This window comes from Podarcis pityusensis (assembly GCF_964106645.2).
Source record: "Podarcis pityusensis genome assembly, chromosome: 14".
NCBI lineage: Eukaryota > Metazoa > Chordata > Lepidosauria > Squamata > Lacertidae > Podarcis > Podarcis pityusensis.
The window spans coordinates 22719491-22733082 of NC_138039.1; the positions used below are offsets into that span (position 1 = coordinate 22719491).

The window sequence follows — 13592 nt, forward strand, 5'->3', positions numbered from 1 at the left end:
TTTTAAATGACTTAAAAAATAAGGTGGGTCTTTAAAAATATACATCTCAAGCATCAAAAAGCCATTCAAAGAGGTGCATCTTCAGCATGGGCCCAAAGCGGTGTGCATCTCTGTACTTGTGACTTGTACAGAACCGCATCGCAAAATTCAGAGACGTGCGAATTTCAATGCACAGCTGCGTTGGGGTCCAAGCATTCTTTCAAAAAAGTGTGAATTCTGCAAACCCTCCTTCTAACGCGAACTGAATCAAATTCAGTTCCCTGTCCCTATTCTGGACTTCATTGTGAAACCCTCTCCTGAAAGTCTGAGTGGCAGGGCCCAAGAAGCAGCCAAACCCTTGCAGCCTGCGACACCCGCCTTCTCCCTCTCCAGACCAGACATGAGCTTGTTAAGTTCTCACTCAAGTGTGTTTTGTGCATTATTCTAAGAGTCCGAGTGGATCTGGGAAATCTCTGCTTGAGCTGGAGAGAGATGGAGTGACACCGCAGCCCCGCACACGACCTGCGCTCCTTTGCACAGATACTTCACCTCATAAAACAGGAAGCTGCAGCTCTCCCACAGCCAGTGATTTATCTGAGAGGGAAAACCAGCCTTTGGATGAGCTGGCCACACTTTATTAACCGCTGTGGACAATGTTCCCCCAGACATCTAATTGCTGAGGGATTAATTTGTCTAATGGAGAGGATCACAAAGTGGGCAGTACTTCTCCCCCCCCCCCACACACTGCTAAGGGCAGTGTTTTGGGTTTTTTGCTTTTAAAATGTTTAGGCATACTCTCATCTTCCTACTCATATTGAAATACTGCACCTCAATAAGGCCAAACTTAGATTCACAAAATGTTTAGGGGTATGCTTTCCCCTGCATCTCCCCCCCCCCAGAAAAAAGCACCGCCTAAGGGGTACTAAGAGGTAAGGGGGAAGGTGGCAGAAAATGACTACCAGACTTTGAAAAGCTGGCATCACTGGATCACATTCATCAGTTTTGTTGAATGAATTAAACTTAATTGTTTTAAATGGATTATGAATAATTGTGCAATCAATTGTTCCTTGCTTTGAATTCTATTGCGTTATTATCTTCTGTGTGTCGTGCAAACCACTATTCTGAATCATGTTTCTTATACGGTAGGGAGCACTAGGGAAGAGTTTATGGGACCAAGAGGGTGGTGAGCTGATAAAGTTTGAGAACCACTGTTCTGTTTGTTGCTCCACCTTTCCTGCACATATCCTATCACGTTTCCAGAAAGGGAGGAGCACAGAGAGAAGAAATGTCGTGGTGCACCTGAAGCAGCAAAACAGGATGCCTTCATCTACCCAACCTGCAACAAAACATGTCTCTCCCGTATCGGTCTCTACAGCCACAGCAGGTGCTGTAACTCTCCAACAGTTTGACTTTACCCCCAAAGGCACACTCTTCCATTGTCTCCAGAGACAGATGGATGCCAACAAAGATACATGCGATGGCTACACGGTGGAATGGAAAATAATGCCTTCTTACATCTCTAGTCTTAGTCTTAAACTGCAAATAGGATCTAATTGTGTACCTTAAAAAGTAGCGCATGAACGAGAACAATAACATGTTTGAAGACATGGGACTCCTAGCCAGGTTTGTCACCGGTGGCACGAAAGGAGAGGTGGATCTGTCCATTTCAGTTCTCTGTTTCTCATTCTTCTGAACTAAAATTCAGTTCCCTGCATCCCTGCAGATAGTTGCATTTTTAAAAATAAAAAACCCTCATGAAAATTCATCTGCATTTCAATGCAGATTTCTCCCAATTAACACATTCTTGTATGCAGGGCTTTTTTTTTTACGATTATACTTATTTTTTCAAGCAACTTCCCGTAATATGTTTTCCCCCCCTCACTTATATATTCATTTTCTCTTATGTATTCATTTTTACATGAATAAACACATGTTTGGTTGGAGAACTGCATTGCAAAACTCAGAAAAGTGTGAATTTCAGAGGATGGCTGTGTCTTTGTTCTCACCCTGTTTCATAAATAGGTTTGTTTTTGAATGTGAAATGAATCAAATTTCTCCTCCATCCCTAGTGATAAGCCTACATTTACTCCTGTGTAACACCTGGAATAGCAGTTTTATTGAATGCAAACGGCCTGCATTGACATTCATAAAGCAGGCTCTGCTAGACGGTTCAATTTTCCCTCAAAAAAATGCCCCCAGATTCCCCTGTTGTGACTTGATTGTCCACCTGCACAAGGTTCTGTTTCTCCTGGGTCTACCTCTCTCGTCGGCTATTCCTGAAACCAAAGATGCTGCCACTGATGCCCCTGAAAGGTGGGCGATAAAAGGTCAAACTTGATGTTCCTGTGAGGTTCCCCTGCACTTCTGACACCAGTGTGACACCCACTCACATGCCTCCTCCCTATCTTTAAAGATTTACAAGGGCAGCAGTAAGCACTTTCCCAGTTCTTTATTAATAAGGCTGTAATAAAAAATGTGTCAGCATTCCTTCACTGAAGGCGAGCGACGTCTTTCCTAAGCCAAAGGGGGATTTAGTCCTCCCTGAGAGGTAGATTTTTATCGGTGGTCCTTTTATCGCTTTTCCTTTGTTACCCTGCCTCGAGGCTTCCTCCTTCAAAGTGTGAACTGAGGCACTCTGATGGGGCGAGCCCATAAATCTCTCTTTTCTAATCCTTTCTTTTCTCATATTTTCAAACCAAAGGAAGCAGAGAGACTCCATCCATGGCCTGAATGGACCCCGCTTTCTGTGGCAGACTAGAGCACAAGCGTAATGGCTAATTCAGAAGTGGAGAGTCCAGGGCTTGTTTTCAGCCAGAACTCTCTGGAACTCAGTTTCGGCACCTCTCAAGTGGGCACCATTGCCATTGTAAGAGAACAAGGGAGGCATCTGTGGTGACTTCCAGCATGTCATGGTCTGGTTTAAGGGCGGTTGAAGTCCTGGCAGAGGATGTTGGGACCGGGGGCAAGACGGTGGGGTGGGAGCAGGAATGGGAGTCCGGAAGCCAGGAATCAGGGAGCCAAGAGTCCCGCAGACAAAGAGCTAGGAGTCAAGAAACCAAAGGTCCGAGGATCAAGAAACAAGGAGTTACAAAGTCAAGGGTCTGAGGATCAAGAAGCATGGGGTCAAGGAGCCAAACGCAGCAAGGCAAGAAATGTGTTGCTGTGGCAAAGAGCTGAAGGGAAATGCTGACCTTATATCCCTTCCCGGCTCTTGCCACCAGGTGCTGTGAGTTACCAAGCGGCCTCACCTGTGCGGCCGCACCTTGCCTCTTCAGAACAAACTTAGGAAGGCCCCAGTCCTGCAAAGTCCTACTGGTCACAGGGCCTGGCTCCTGCACGCAGTTCTGACACAGCCCCTCTTTTTCTAGAAAAATAGCACTGGCACAGTCCCTTCATGATAGTCAAAGCCACACCCCTTTCTAAGATTGGAAAATCTTCCAAGATTATACAGCAGTTTTATAATTACACAGTAATTGCCATGATCAGTTCAGACCTCCATGTGTTGCATTTCTGCTAGAGCGACTATTTTCTGAGGTTTGTCTCAGTTCGGGAGTAATAGAGGATCCACAGCAGAAGATATGGGGAAGGGGATTCCCTATCAGTTTAGCGGAGGGTGAGAGGAATTATGAGCTCAGAGACTTGGAGACAAAAGCTGTGTTTGTTATGCTGGGTCAACATGAAAAATTCAGTCATCACTCCACAGGCATATGAGAACAGAGCTGGCTCTTCCATTTGGCAATGGCCCCAGGTAGAGAGACTAGCAAATTTACATGCACCCATGCACACACCATTAGTGTAGCGACAAGTGCAGGGTTACTTCATGATAGTCACAGCCATGCCTCTCATAGCCAAACCCTGTCACAGCTGCAGCTGGTGCTTTAAATACTAGAACCTGCACACCATTCTCTCAAAATCTTTGTTGCCTAAACGCTTAGCTTTGGAGCATACAGAGCAACAACTTCTAGCTGTTCTTCCTGCACATCTTTTTCAGAGGGACCCCAGGAGCCAGTCCTCAGGGGCTGACTCACCTCCTTTCCTCCGATTGGCTCCAGCCAGCACAAAGCTTGAGACGTCTTCTCCTCTGGGGATAAAAAGCTCCCCTTCCATGCTGATTGGGTGGCTCTCAGATGCCAGAGACAGGGACCTTGCTGCAAAAATAGTACTGGGTCTTCAGTCCCCTGGGATCCCAGGACACAACACCTCTGGCTGAAAGTTCCCTAAGCTAAGTGGTGGTAGAAGGCAGGGTCGTCTTACCCATAGGCTCTAGGGGTGCAGGGCACCTGGGCGCTGGGCTCTCAGGGGCATCAGGCAGAGAGTCCGGGGCCCGAGAGTTGACTCTGGGGAAGAGCCCGCCTATCGGTCGGAGCGCCACAGCAGGCTCTTCTGCTGTGCCACGAGTTTGGGGGCAACCGAGCCAGTGAGATGCTGAGGCGCCAGCAGGCTCCGCCCTCCTGTGCACCTGGGATTGGGCAACCTGGGGGGGGGGTGCCGGGCAGATTTTTGCACTCCGGTGCCGCATATGCTTAAGACAGCCCTGGTAGAAGGTACGTCAAAGTGGGCAATAATATCTTGTCTTGGTGGATAGGAGTCTTGTGCTTTGTGACTATAAAGGACTGCTGCTGCTGCTGCCCAGGACTGACCTGCTGGGAGCTGGAAGGGCCCTGCCCAGCCTCTCTCCACCTGGCTTGGGACGGGGCCTGACTGACTCCATAAAGGACTGCTGCTGCTGCTGCTGCTCAACAGAGAAGGCTCCTTCTTTAAATTTATTTTTTTATTTTTTTATCTATGTCATTTTAAATTATTATTGATATGAATGTATTTTTAGTTAGATTTCATGTTTTATGTGGAAATTGTTTTCCATTTGGTTGTGTATCTTTTAATGCGTTTTATTTATTGTTTATGACTTTTGTTATGTTGGTAATTATGTAAATCTTGTCATGTTATAAGCCACCTTGAGCATTTTTTTAACTATGGAAAGGCGGCTTACAAATAAAATGATGATGATGACGACGACTATCCCAAAGCACTATCCCAGTGTAATCCTTAACCATGACTATTGAAATCAATGGGGCTTGCTCCCACGGAAGTGGGGTTAGGGTTGCAGCTGGGGATGGGGGACAAATCAGATTCAGTTACCATTTAAAGGTGAGCCTATTTAATTAGCACACAAGACTGAAAATGCTGCTGGGGATTGAATCTGGAAACTGTTTTTAATAAAAGCATATACACTGGTACCTCGGGTTAAGTACTTAATTCGTTCCGAAGGTCCGTTCTTAACCTGAAACTGTTCTTAACCTGAAGCACCACTTTAGATAATGGGGCCTCCTGCTGCTGCCGTGCTGCCGGAGCACAATTTCTGTTCTCATCCTGAAGCAAAGTTCTTAACCTGAGGTACTATTTCTGGGTTAGCAGAGTCTGTAACCTGAAGCATCTGTAACCTGAAGTGTATGTAACCTGAGGTACCACTGTATTGAAATTTAATCAATAAAAAATTATGGCAAAAAGAGAACCTTTTGCATGCAAAATAGATGATCTGCCACTGAGCCACAGCCCTTTCCCTTAGAAACTTTGGTAACTGCCTTTTATTGAGTCATAAGAACCTAAGAATCGCCCTGCAGGTGGATCAGGCTGAGGCCCATCTAGTCCAGCATCCTGTTCTCACAGGGGCCAACCAGATACCCCAAGGGGAAGCCCCAAGCCAGGAGCCCAGCTCAAGAGCAACCTCTCCTCATGTGGTTTCCAGCGACTGGTATTCAGAAGCATTGCTGCCTCTAACTGTGGAGGCAGAGCATGGTCATCATTGCTGGTAGCCAATGAATTGGTCCAGCCCTCTTTAAAAGCCATCCAGGTTGGTAGCCATCTCTCTTTCCTGTGGGAGTGAGTTCCATAGTTTAACTATGTGCTGCATGAAGGACTTTATTCTCTCTGCTCTGAATATTCCAACATTCAGCTTTGTTGGGCATCCACAAGTTCTGAGAGAGGGAGGAAAATATTTCTTCTGTCCCACTTTTGCCATGCTGTGCAACATTTTATAAACTTCCATGATGTCACCTCTTTCTTGCTTTGTCTCTAAACTAAAAAGTCCCGAATGTTGCAACTTTTCTTCCTAAGAGAAGATCATCCCCCTGATCAAGACAAATTCCACCTGCCAAAGTAAAGGAGTAAAAGAAAAGATCAGGTCAAGACCACTGAGAATTCCTAGAAGTGAATATGGCAGGAGGGTAGGAAAACAGAGACCCAGGAACACCAGTCTTACAACATCCCCATTCCTCATCTTTGCTCCAAACTTCTCCATCTCCAGAGCGCAGCCCAGTTTGAAAAACAGAGTTTTGCATCCATTTCATCATAAAGGATTGTGCGACCTTTTAAGGCCCGGATTTATAAACCGCGGCGAAAGGCCTCGTGACGGGCAAGGGTCTGCTTCTGAAATTGAACAAATTGTCGTTTTATGGCTCCTGCGTGCTGAGGGCGCCGTAAATCTTGCTGCATTTAAAGCATCTGCTCTTTCCCAGCCGCACTCCCGGCTCCTTGAGAAGGAGGAGGAGAAATGTCTGACATTTCCTGACGTTGGCTATAACGGGGGCCTCTGGGGAGCCCCTCGGAAAAGTTTTAAAAGCAGTATTTATGGATGATCACCATGAATCAGGGCCCTAAAAGGTAAGGCACAGCCTGTTCTTCATTAAAGGTTTGGAAATTCTGCACTGAGATTTTCCCTGCGGGAAGACAAAAGAAATTGAGTGAAAGAGAAATGACTTTAGAGTTAAGCCAGATCTAACCCCCTCCTCCTTTCATTCTTTTTCTTTTTCTTTCAGCTTTTTCCCTTTCTCCTTTTCACCCCCCCCCCCATTATTATTTTTCTTTGTACTTGTTCATTGTCTATTTTTCTATTCCTTTTTTCCCCTTCCCTGTTATTTGATCATTAAAGTATGTTGCACCTGACTGTGGAGGCTCCATTTCCCAATGGATTTGTCTAGCCCCTGCCCCTTTTTGAAATCTGAAAAGACACCCCTCAGCACACACAGAGGCATTCGCTGTGGCAATTCGAACTTCTATTATGGAGTCCACTCCTGTCAGAGTCAGGCCAATCTAGCTGCGAGGCTCTCCTGAAAGCCGTGGCGTATGAACTTTGTGTTTGGGTTGCCTTTCAGTGGCTGAGTCCTTTTTAATTACCTTTTTAATGTTTGAATCATTTGGGGGGATTGATGTTGTGTTGAAGCTTCCAGGGAACAACGAATCTCAGTTGAGAGTCTTCTGCTGGTTCAGTTATATGGGACTATTTTACATCCTAAAATAAGAGGCTGGATGTTGATCTTCAACTTTCAACAATGAGGAATTCTTCATTTCTAAGTTGGTTTTGATGAACTAAAGAAACAATATAATTTGGAGATTTTGTCACCAACATCTCTACTATTCATTCATTCCAGATTCAGGTTCACCAGGAGTGGGGATTGTATTTCGGTATATCTGGTGTTTTTATCATCACCATCATTAATTAATTTATTAAATTTATATACTGCTCTTCATCAAAAGATCTCAGGGCAGTTCATAAGTTTTTTGGCTGCAAGATGTTTTATTTCATATGTGGCTTTTTATTGAAATTATATGAGTCTCTCTCACGCACGCTTTAACCTTTTATTATTGTATTGCAGTGATGTATGGAAGCATCGTTTTCCCGTTCTGTCCTGTGTTTGTCACAAGCAGCCCTGCTTCTTTTGCTCCAAAGTTATATCTCCCACCCAAAAGGACGTTCCTCGTCTCGCTGTCACAAAATTGCATAGCTTATGCATACCATACTTTTCCATCTGTAGGACTATTTGGAGACTCAAATTTAAGAAATGGGGGGAGATGGCACAGAGTTGTTGAGTTTTTTTAGGGGGGATTGCCAGAAATCACTCATCTCCTGTCTGTCCCATTGCCGGCAGAAGCTGCCAATCGCCCCCTAAACTGCCAGAGCGTCAGCCAATCAACACCAAACCATTGATGCAGCAATCAATAATACACACAATACCTTATGCACTACCCATATATAAGACGACCCCCACTTTTTTGCATGATTTTTAAATTAAAAAACATAGTCTTATACATGGGAAAGTATGGTAATTAATTTCATAAGTTCCAATGCCATTATGTTATCCCACCTCATTCATTTCATTGCAAAGGGAAGGGAAAACGTCTTCAATTACTTATCATTTTCAGAATGAAAGCAACAGCGACAGCAGCAATTTTTTTAATTTATATTTTATAGAAATTTTTTCGTGGACAAATAAAGTGAAAGAAATGGGGGGGTGGACACACCCCAAAAGGTACTTGAAACTTTAACAGAATACAATACATAGGTATATACCGTATTTTTCGCTCTATAAGACGCACCAGACCACAAGATGCACCTAGATTTTGGAGGAGGAAAACAAGAAAAAAATATATTCTGAATCTCAGAAGCCAGAACAGCAAGAGGGACCACTGCGCAGTGAAAGCAGCAATCCCTCTTGCTGTTCTGGCTTCTGGGATAGCTGCGCAGACTGCATTCGCTCCATAAGACACACACACATTTCCCCTTACTTTTTAGGAGGGAAAAAAGTGAGTCTTATAGAGCAAAAAATATGGTAAATAATTGTATACTCATTGGGCAGCAGTGAATATCGATCATATTCACTGGATTTATTTCTGTTCCTGACAAGGGATAATTAAGCAGAGGTGGGCAATTTCTGCTCCTGTTCCTCTTTTCATCCGAATTCTCCGACAATTCTGTGATATTGTAACACCACAGATTTCTTTATATCGTTTTAAGGTCCCATTGGCTTTGCCTGGGGCTTGTTTGTTTGTTTGCTGTTGTCTTTAGAACTGCCTCCTACCCCAAAGTAACCTCCTACCCCAAAGTGCTAGAATTAGCAGGTTGGCTGTCATAAGTTTTTGGACTGTGTTTCAGTTCTAGCAATGTTACAGCCCCACTCCACCTCCCCGGCCTTTCCCCTTCTTTCCCTTTCAAAGTTTCCCTTGGAATGTGCAACGAAACCTGCCTCAAAATAACACTGGGCTGCTGCCCAGCTGGGGGCGTTGTAACTTGGAGCAGAGCTCTCTGTGTGTGCTGCTTTAATTCACAGATAAGAGCAAGAGAAAGAACCCAGCTGGATCGAGGCAAAGGAGGCCATCTAGTCCAGCATCTTGTTCTCACAGTGGCCAAGGAGATGCCCCAAAGGGAAACCCAGAGAGCAAGAGCCCTCTCCCCTCCTGAGGTTTCCGATAACTGAGATTCAGAAGCTTCCTCCAGGCAGAATGTGACATAACCATCATGGCTAGTAGCCATTGAAAGCCTTAGCCTTTGTCCAACCATCTTTTAAAGCCATCCAAGCTTTGTGCATATTCCCCCAGGAATAAATGAAACAAGAAGCCATTCTATTGTTATCCTCCATAAACTCCTGTTATAGGTGGTAGCCATCACTGGCAGGAAAGGCCACAGTTTAACTGTGTTAAAAAGGTTTCCTTTGGCCTCCTTCATTGGTTCTAGGGTTGCATGGTTGCAGCCATTCATTTAAAGCTCAGGACCGCAATACAGTGGTACCTCAGGTTAAGAACTTAATTTGTTCTGGAGGTCTGTTCTTAACCTGAAACTGTTCTTAACCTGAGGTACCACTTTAGCTAATGGGGCTTCCCACTGCCGCCATGCGATTTCTGTTTTCACCCTGAAGCAAAGTTCTTAACCCAAGGTACTATTTCTGGGATAGCGGAGTATGTAACCTGAAGCATCTGTAACCCGAGGTACTACTGTACCTCAAGGACCGCCTCTTCCCATATGAACCTACCTGGACCCTGAGATCATCTTCTGAGGGTGGCAACACAAGAACGGGGCCTTCTCGGTAGTGGCTCCCCATCTGTGGAATGCTCTCCCCAGGGAAGTTCGCCTGGCACGTTCATTATACACCTTTAGGTGCCAGGCAAAAATGTTCCTTTTTAACCAGGCCTTTGGCTGACCTGATTGACAACCTATATCCTTTTAAAATGTGGCTCTTTGAGGGGGGTGTTATTGTTATTGTTTTTATTTTATACATTGTGATCTTTTCTGTGAACCTCCTTGAGACCGCTGGATATAGAAACATGGCATGGAAGATCCACTGAAATGTGTAGAAATGTTGAGGGTGGCAGGAGAGGATATGTATTATTTATTAATATCCTTCCTAACTTGTGCTCGCAAGTTTCTTCACTTAGCAGAGTGCATTCCCCTTATTACACAACTGAAAGCTAGTTGCACATTCTCAGCTGAAAGTGAGTTTCTTAAGACAATAAGCAATTCAATCTGGCTTGTCCAGATTGAGATATGTTCTAATATTCCTGGTAAGACCCCTTTTGAATCCCTCCTAAAAGAATAAAGACACCACAGTCTTATTCATAAGTAACAAAAAGTAGTTTTACTCACGATCAGGCAGAGCACAGTGTGATCCCTGAAGGCAGGCTTTAGGCTTAAAGTTACAAACATGTGCAAACAGGTTTACTCCATATGGGAGATAACCTGGGGAACTGCTGTGGCAGCCAGCAGTCCAGTCCAGGTGATGCAGGAAGCAGACAGGACGAACAGGAAGGTCGAAAAGAGAAGAGGAAGGTAGCAGCGTGACTTGGCCCTTTACCAGGTCTGGAAAGGTCACGCCCACCTAGTAGTCACATGCAAGGAAGGATGCTCCAGGAAGGCTACTCTAGGAAGTTCGACTGGCTGGACCAAACATTCCCTTGCATGTCCACTCAAGCAAAACAAGGAATGTTGTACTTGACTGCTCCCAGTGGATTACATCCCACAAAGTGAAGCAGAGCAAATCCCCCTTGAGGAAATTTATTTCCAGTTTCCAGTTGCATCCTTGACCCAGTATTCAGTTTTTTTAAAAAGCTTTTGTTGCATCTACCTATTTCTATCTGAGCAAATTTAGGACAAGGAGAAGACACAATGCACACTTCAGGGTGGAAATGTCGTTTTTGAGAAAAAATGCACAGCAGTTTGTGCTTATTTATATATTATCACGCCGATATACCGCCTTTTCCTCCAAGGATTACATGATTCTTTCCTCCCAGTTTTATCCTGACGACAACCCTGTGAGGTAGGCTAGGCTGAGGGGCAGTGCCTGACCCCCAAGGTCATACCTAGTGATTCTCATATGGCTGAGTACAGATTCGAATCCTGGCCTCCCACATCTTAGTCCACGGGTGTCAAACACAAGACCCGCGGGCCGAATCCGGCCCGCCAGACCTCGTCATGTGGCCCGTGTAGCTGCCAGCCCGGCCTGCCCGCTTCCCCCTGCGAGGCGGCGTGCTGTGGGCGGGGATAGGGGGCTGGAAGGCGGGCGGTGGAGAAAGCGAAGGCGCTCCCTTCCTGCGCCGATACTCGGCCGGCCTGAGAGAAAATTTCTGAGGCGGCGACGGCCTTTGTCCAGGGTCAGGGGGCAACGGCGGGACTGTGCCCTCCCGGCAGCCTGGAGCATCTGGAGCTGGGGCGGCTGCAGGACCCGCCGGGGGGCGGCGGCGGTGGAGTCGTCGTCGTCGATTCTTCTCCTCCTCCTTCGTCTAGCTCACCGTCGCCGCCGCTTTCATCTTGCTCGAGGCAGGCCTGGAGCCGGGACAACCCGGGCTTCAAGCCCGAGGAGGAGGCGGGCGAAGCGGCCAGGGCGGCTGGCGGGAGCGCGGCGGCAGGGCCCGTGCTGCAGATGGGCGTGGTGGAGTGGGGCTGAGGAGGGGCGCCTTCGCCCTCGGAGCCCGACGCCCGACGCCCGGGAGGGCCCGCCGAGAGCGGGAGGCAGCGGAGGCGCAGGCGGCGTGACGTAAAGGAGGAAGGCGGAGGGGAAGGCGAAGGCCAGCGGCCTTGCTCCGCCGGAGGCGCCCCGACGCCGCGTTTCCCTCACGAGGAGACGGGCGAGGAGGTCGCCGAGCAGCCGCCGCCGCGCCGCCTCGCCTGGGCCAAAGGGATGGCGCACCGCCTGCGAGGTGAGTCGCCGCCCGGCCGGGCCCTTCCGTCACCCTTCCCGGCTCACATCTCTCCTGTTTCACCTTATTACTTTTATGTTACTCACGAGTCTTCTGCTCTGAAGACAGATGCAAATAATCTGTTCAGCTCCTCTGCAATCTCCTTTCCCACCTTTAGCACACCTTTGATTCCCTTGTTGGCCAAAGGCTCTACCACAGACATGTCCAAAGTCCGTTTCAGGGGCCTAATCCGGCCCCCTTCGGCAGTTTATGGGGTAAAATCCTCAAAAAACCCCTCAACAACTTCAACCCTAAAAAAAAAAAAGCTCAACAATTTCAATCCTAAAAAAAGCGCAACAACTTTGGCTGGCCCTCACGGCCCTTCACTTCATCAAATCTGGCCCTCCTTGAAAAAAGTTTGGGCACCACTGTCCTAGTCCAACACTCTGTTACACCACACTGCCTCTCATACATGTCTGCAATGTAAAATTTCATTCTCCTTAACCTTTCTTCTTCTTCTTGCACTGTGCCAATCTTTTGGGTAGCCTTTCCCCTTTGTCCTCCTAGGAAGCCACAGCATCCCACCTGTGGCCGAGCTGGAGCGATGGCCCCATCCCAGTCAGTCAGCAAACCACTTCTGATTGCTCCGTTTCGTATGGAGACATGAAGCAGACACAAAACTGGGGGTTGAGGGTGGCGGTGGGGATTTAGCAGAGGAGTCTGTCTCAGTCTTTGGGCCAAATGCTGCCTTTCAGCACTATATTAATTTAAGAGACAGTGAGGGGAGACGGGCAGCACAGTCTGTAAGTTGTATCCCGCACTATTGCTGGATAAAATCCCTTTGGAATTTAATTTAAAGGAGCTGACACCAGCACAAATCATGCCAGGGGGGTATACCAGGGCTGGGGCAGCCTAATTCTGCACTGGCGGCACCCGCCTCGCCTCCTTGAGTCACAGTGACACCCTAAAAGGCTCCTGATCAGCCTTTAAGCCCCCGTTCCGAGCCGACTGTAATCTTCCCCTCAGTTCCTTTCCTTGGCGTCGTAAGAAAGAACATCTGCTAGAAAAATCGACCAGCCCAAGAGCTGCAATGGTGGATAAGGACTTATCAAAAAACAAACAAATAAATAAAAAATGGCAATTTGAAACAGTGGCTCGTTCTGAAAAGAGGAGCCGCCTGGGTCACATGGCAATGAGAAATAGTACCCGAAGAAAGCATTGTCTCATCTGTCTACAATCTGGGGAGATTAAATATGTTCAAAGGAAACGTGCCAGTTATGGGGGAGGCAGACAAGGGAGAAGTCAATGGCAACTACGGAACGGGGTGATGAAACGTGAGAAAATTGTGTCTGTGTGGGGGTGGATGGCAGAGAGAAGGAGGGGCGAGGGGAGGAATGAAGACTGTGTAGAGGGAAAGGGAGAAGAACAAAGGAAAAGAGGAAGATGGGGAAGTAAAAGAGAGGAAGGAGAAACAGAACGCAAGAAGACCAGAGGAGATGGCCATGCAGTGCATGGTTAAACTATGGAACTCACTGCCACAGGAGGCACTGAGGGCCATTAACTTGAATGGCTTCAGAAGAGGATTAGACAAATTCAGGGAGGAGGAGAAGGCTACCAGTGGCTACTGCCCACACTGGCTATGCTTTGCCTCCGTTCAACTCCTGGAGCCGTTC

General features: G+C 46.9%; 1 long non-coding RNA gene across 1 annotated transcript in view; it reads right to left on the reverse strand.

Moving 5' to 3' along the window:
• LOC308463285 overlaps positions 1-8398 on the reverse strand; it is a 447382-nt gene extending 438984 nt beyond the window's left edge. The window contains exon 1 of the long non-coding RNA XR_013979540.1: positions 8324-8398. This is a non-coding gene — a long non-coding RNA (uncharacterized lncRNA). The remainder of the gene's footprint in view (positions 1-8323) is intronic.
• Between the last annotated feature and the right edge of the window lie 5194 nt (positions 8399-13592).